Source organism: Lepidochelys kempii, chromosome 1, assembly GCF_965140265.1.
Source record: "Lepidochelys kempii isolate rLepKem1 chromosome 1, rLepKem1.hap2, whole genome shotgun sequence".
Taxonomy (NCBI): Eukaryota; Metazoa; Chordata; order Testudines; family Cheloniidae; genus Lepidochelys; species Lepidochelys kempii.
Window position 1 is genome coordinate 128,530,940 of NC_133256.1, and position 6,000 is coordinate 128,536,939.

The 6,000-nt window shown below is 44.8% G+C and overlaps 1 protein-coding gene across 5 annotated transcripts in view; it reads right to left on the reverse strand.

Moving 5' to 3' along the window:
- Positions 1-4,526, reverse strand: part of NLGN4X (neuroligin 4 X-linked) — a 252,399-nt gene extending 247,873 nt beyond the window's left edge. For 2 of the 5 annotated variants that reach the window (XM_073354245.1, XM_073354263.1), the window contains exon 1: positions 4,148-4,526. The gene's annotated coding sequence lies outside the window, so the exon portion shown is untranslated. Of the gene's footprint in view, positions 1-2,431; positions 2,453-3,509; positions 3,743-4,147 lie in introns of those variants that run through there. The other 3 variants (XM_073354294.1, XM_073354254.1, XM_073354274.1) reach the window with 3 other exon arrangements.
- Between the last annotated feature and the right edge of the window lie 1,474 nt (positions 4,527-6,000).

Sequence of the window (6,000 nt, forward strand, 5' to 3'; positions counted from 1 at the left end):
AAATAAATTGTATGCACCTGATCTAAAGCCCACTGAAATCAGTGGAAAAGTTCCCACTGGTTTCACTGGGTTTTGGATCAAGCCCTAGAGGAACAGCAGTATCAAATAAATATATTTTGGATGCCCAAACCACAGTTTCAGTTATGATACCTAGTATAGCCCAGATACAAACACACTGACTGTAGTTGCATTTGTGTGTTATCTATGCATGCTGAAGAGAAAAAAATAAATGTGACTTGTAAACAAAAGAAAAATAATTCTCAATTGCTAAGAACTAGTATGTCAGAATTAAAGATTCAATTATCATAAAAATATCTTGTCATGAAACGTACTGTTCGAATACCATCTAAATATTTTGCTTTCATAAATGACCTATTGGTAGGTCACTACATTCATAGTACCTTTTCTTATCCATGGTATCTAATGATTAGTTGGAACAGGTTTATGACTAACAGTATACAACCCTGTCTCCGGCAGCATAACTGAAAAGAATTACAGCAACCCTCCTGAAGGTAATAATATGTATAGACCATTCTATAAAAATGTTAACAGATGTGGCAGATATATTTTTCATAAGAAAATGGGGGGGGAGTGGAGGATTAATTTTAAGTATGAAACTAGCCCACCTACGTAAACCTGAGTTTTTTATCCACTGAATTACAATTGATGAATGTAATGATCAACTCTCTAGGGTAACACAAAAAGTTATTTTCTTATATTAATAATAAGAAACGATTTTAAATGTCTTATAACAAATAAATATAATTTGTAGAGCATGGGATGTAAATTACCACCCTTCCATGAATCTGAGATGATTTAAATTTGCAGAGAAGTCCATACTACATTGATGTGTGTGTGTGTATATATATATATATATATATATATATATATACACATACACATTTACACACACATGCACTGGAGATTTCCATTCAGTGTACCTACTAACAATTTCATCCATTTGCCCTTGCATTTTGAACACCTTTCCTCTACTTACAGGAACACACTCCTAACACTATTAATCATTTGGGATCAAAATACAGCCTAGATTTAAGGATTTTTCCCCAAAAAAATTGATGAAGCATGATTATGAAGTCAACAAATGTTTCCTTACTTTTTAAATACAAAGGATCAAAAGATGAACATTTGTTTACATCATTGTGGTTATAGTAAACATCAACCCCCAATAAAGCCTATGGACTCAAAAAGTTAAATATAAAACATCTAATGTAATAAATTAAATGGCCACATCAGTCTCTGCCTCTGCTTATTGAATTACCAGGACTGCTACAATTTAATCCAGAAACTTGATCTATCTAATAAAATATAGATAGAGACTTTCACATTCCATTCCATTAGCCATCCTTTGACAGAAATTGCTGTTGCTTATCTCATACACTTCCAGATTCTGCACTTTTTGGAAACTTTTCCTTAAAGCCTTTCTAGTTCCCTTGCTTCTGAGGACTGCACAAAGGAGGGAAGCTGGAGGTAGGAAAAGCTTCCTGGATGTTAAACCATATGAAATCCAACATGATTTTGTACTTTTAAAACATACATGCAGTTGGGCTTTTAAGATACAGAGGTGGAATACATGGAAATAAAACATTTCAAGCAATTGACCAAATCTCAAAAATAAAATTAAGTCACTAGGAAGTGTCCACACTACCACCTTGTGGAATTTTCTTGCAAGAACAGCACCTGCTTGTTTCCACAAAGGTTTTTTTTTTTTCCCCCCTGCCTAATATTAAAATTAGTTTAGTTTCAGGGATCGATAAGGGTTCTATTATTACTAGTTTCTTTTATGAAAACAAGGGATAGGCCCACAGCTCAGATGATTAACTTATCTCTTGGGTTTCTTTATTTTCCTCTCTCTTGCTCTCTCTAAATAATTGCCCTGGTTCTAAATGATGAAATAATCATAATCAATTATAACAATAAATCAAATGTAGCCTTGTCTCCATGAACCCCAGCACCGGGGGAGCGGAGGGGGGGAGTGGAATCTTTCCCGCAAGAGGAAAACAGTAAAACAACCACTTGTGAAACCTGCAGCAGCCAGAGCGTCTGCTGGGGACAGGAGAAGGAAAAGAGGATCCAGTTTCTTCCAGCTGAGCCAAATCCACTGAAAATAAGGGCACTGTTACCCTGAGGGGGGTATTAGCCTCTAGGCCGTCCCCTTGTGGTGTCTGGACTGGGATAGCTGGTAGAAGAAGTCCCCAGGACCCAGGCCGCTGCAGGATGCTTGCCCTGGCTTATACCCCCTCCCAGGGGGCAAATGGAGCTCTGTGCAGTCAAGGCCGGCGCTGGGCACCGGACAAGTGGCTGGGATGAGGTCGAGGCGGGGAGAAAGGCAGCTCAACCCAACGGACAGGTTGCCCTGGGGACGTTGGGCAGCCCAGGCTGAGCGACTCCTGGCCAGGAGGAAGGAACTTACCGGCATTGCAGCTTGCCGGAGAGGGAGCTGAGCTGCCGCGTGCGGGGCGGCCGGGGGAGCTGGGGATGTTTGCCTGAGGCGTCCCCATCACCTGGGTCCGCTGGATGAGGGCTAGGCGGTGTAACCTGGGGAGGGCCAGATTGCGGGGGGGGGGGGGGGTGCTTGGGGCTGTTGAGTGGGCAAGGACCGAGTCTGCAGCACGGACTGCTAGACAGTGGCTGCAGGGAGCAGGGGAAGGGGGAGCGCTCTGCTGTAGCCGCCCGCTCCAGAAAAAACTCCTCTTGCAACTGGGACCCCAGCGAGGCTCAGCCTCTTCCCCCCCCCCCCCCCCCCCCCCCCCGGGGCCAGCAGCTTTCGCCGGGCGGGGGCGGCCCGAGGGAAGGCGCCTGCCGGCAGGTCTGACAGCGGGGAGAGGGAGGGAGAGGTTCAGCGGCTGCTCTCGCTGCGGTCCCCCCCCCCCCGGCTGATGGCTGCAGAAGGGACATATCATCAATCACAGCACCCTGCAGAGGCAAAGTGTGGGTGTGGGGGGGCGCTGCAGTGCAGGAGGGGTGGGCAGGCAAGGGCTGCCCCGGGGGACGTGGGCACGGGGCTGGGCAGCGCGGGGAGGGAGGGGGAGCCGCTCTGCGGTGCCTAACTTCCCCCCGGAGAGCGGGAAGGCGGCAGGTTTGACACAGAGAGTTGGGGGGTGGGGGGGAAGCAGCAGTTTCCCGTGGGGAAGGTGCAACCCGGGGCCAAGGACCGCGGAAAGGCTCCACATGAGGCACCCTTCCCCCCCCCCCCCATCCCACACACAACCCCAGCACTGCCCCCTAGCCGCGCGCCAGCCCCAGCTTTGCAGAGAAGCCGATTCGCCCCCCCACCCGCGAGGCTTCCTCTGTCCCCTTTTATTTCTCTCTTTACACTCCGCTTTTTTTCCTTTTGTTTCCCCCACCGTCGCTTTTCCCTTCGCAAACACCCCCACACACACACACACACACACACACACACCCAGCTAGCCAGCCACCCTCCCTCGCGAGTGCTGGGCTCCAGTCCATCACGTGTGAGAACCCATGCATCACAAAAGCAGGCATTTTACCCGAGCCCAGCCGCTGAAGAAGAAAAGAGGGTGAATCGCTCCATAGAAGAGCCAAGCTGTGTGTTTTGTTGTTGTTGTTGTTTTAAAGGAGGGGAACACAGCGAGGTTAACCCAAGCCCTAAGTGCCGGATCTGTAATTCCCTCCACACCACCGGCGCACACAGGAGGTCCTGCTCCTTCCACTGCCTCTGATCTCGTTTGCAGGAAACTGTAGCTTTGCTCTCTTTCTCTCGCCCTGTACTGCAGATATCCCCCCCACACACACACACACACACACACACACCCTTCCTCCTCCCGCGCGCACACACACACACTTCTGTTTATTTGTCTGTGAGGCAGAGCTACTTTGTAAACATCTCACACAGAGCCCCAGAGCCTTTTCAAATAGCTGATTGCAGCAAAATGCCTCCAAACAAATGATGGTCCAGGAGAAGACAAATTCTAGATCTGTAGCTGCACAGATGACATGAAGATAGTCTAGGATGGGGAAGAGGACAGAAAAAGTATCGCCTTAAAAATGATGGGGAAAGTAAAAGCATAAACGACTGCAGCAAACTGATCACCCTCTGCCTCAGAACTCACTGCAACCCCCGCAAAAATGAACATGAACACACAAACCTTAAATCTAATATACCTACCTTAACAGTGCGAAAGCTGCAGCTGCACGGAGGTCCCTTTTTTACTCAGCCAAATTCTTCCAGGGAATCCTGACTGGAATTCAGACAACAGGAATTATTCAAACAAGGCTCCCCTCTGTTTTTTGGAATCCAACGCGATTTTCTTGTCCAAAGGAATGCAACGACCACAAAAAATAAAAAAGCAACAACAACGCTGGATTTGGAGGAAACTGGTGCTTACTGTTGTAAACGACCTACATTCAGGAAGAAAATTCATTACAAAAGCAGTGCAAGAGGGAGAGTTGGGTTTGTGAGTAAGAGCTCTGATTGCCTATGCGGAGACACAGACAGGGGGAGAGACTGATCTGCAAGGAAAAGAGAGATTGAAGAGGGAGAGAGGTCCAGACTGTACCAGTCTCTCTCCTTCTGCTATTGGACCAAACTGAATGAAATTTACAAAGCCAGCAGCCAATAGATCTCTGCAGTCTGCCCCATCACTACAGAAACCATATCTACATCTACAACCTAATGCAAAGAGTATCTAATCCTACTGCAAACCAGCTGTAACAAAATTATCAAGGGTACCTATATGATTGAACAGGTGGACATTTTACACATATAGAAATAACGTAGAGAGGCAAATCACAGCGATACTTCCATTGCTTTTTTCTATTCCAATAGCTTACACAACAAATCCATGCTTTTTTTAACCCATTAAAGCCAAGATTTCTATAATGTTGAGCAGTGTTTAAAGTGGCAGCGGTGAACCTCTTTCAGTGGTTATCAAACTTACCAATATTAACTTATGTGACACATGGCTAGAAAGAGTTAAACATCCTGCAAAATAAATAACCCTCAAAAGACATGTGGGGAGATAATGTTTGTGTACTTACATATGTATGAGTAGGGTCAACAATGTAATCAACAGTCCCTGTCTATGCTGTATTCTGATATCATTTAAATGAATTGTAAAGGGATATCTTGGTATTCATTTCTCTTTGAAATGTACTGTGAATGGTGGAGAAACAAGCAAATGTCCTTATGTTAGTTAGTATAGCTAAGTACTGGTCATGGACCTCCTTCAAAGTCATGCTAATTACCTTTTGTTCCTCAAGGAACTCCAACTTGTCAAAAAGACATGAAATTGTATAAAAGATCCTTGGGTCCTGATTCTGTCATCTCAGATCTGCTTAAGCTCCGTCAAGGAAGTTTGAACTCTTTGCAACTACAAAGATCACCATCTCTGCTATGAATCTGAACCTCAATGTACTGAACTCATGTCTGTCTGTATATCCATATTTTAACCATACTCCCTCTCTTTTGTTTCTTAATAAATTTTAGTTTAGTTAATAAGAATTGGCTGTAGCGTGTATTTGGGTAAGATCTGAAACATTCAATAACCTGGGAGGGAATGTGTGCGATCCTTTGGGATTGGTAGAATCTTTTCTTTTATATGACGAAATAAGGTTTACAGAAATTTTCATCATATTTGACATGGTTACCTGGATGGAGGCCTGAGGCTGGATCACTTTAAAGGAATGTGTTTTTGGACTTCTGAGTAACCAGTAAGGTCACAAAGAAGCTGTTTTATGCTGGCTTGGTAAATCTAAGTATTGGAATATCCACCAGCTTTATGGGGATTGTCTTCCCCTTTCTTTGCAGTTCACCCTAATTGAATGACCATAACTGGCTCCACACTAGGACCCTGGTCACAACTTACAATGATTGGAAGGAATAATATAATTGAATAATAATCACTGCCTGTTTTAGGTTCCCCTATCTGCTACCTCTCCAAATTAAAACAGCACAGTAGTGACTTGCTCAGTCACAACTATTTAAATATATTTCCATGTAAGAAGGTGTAACATGCATGT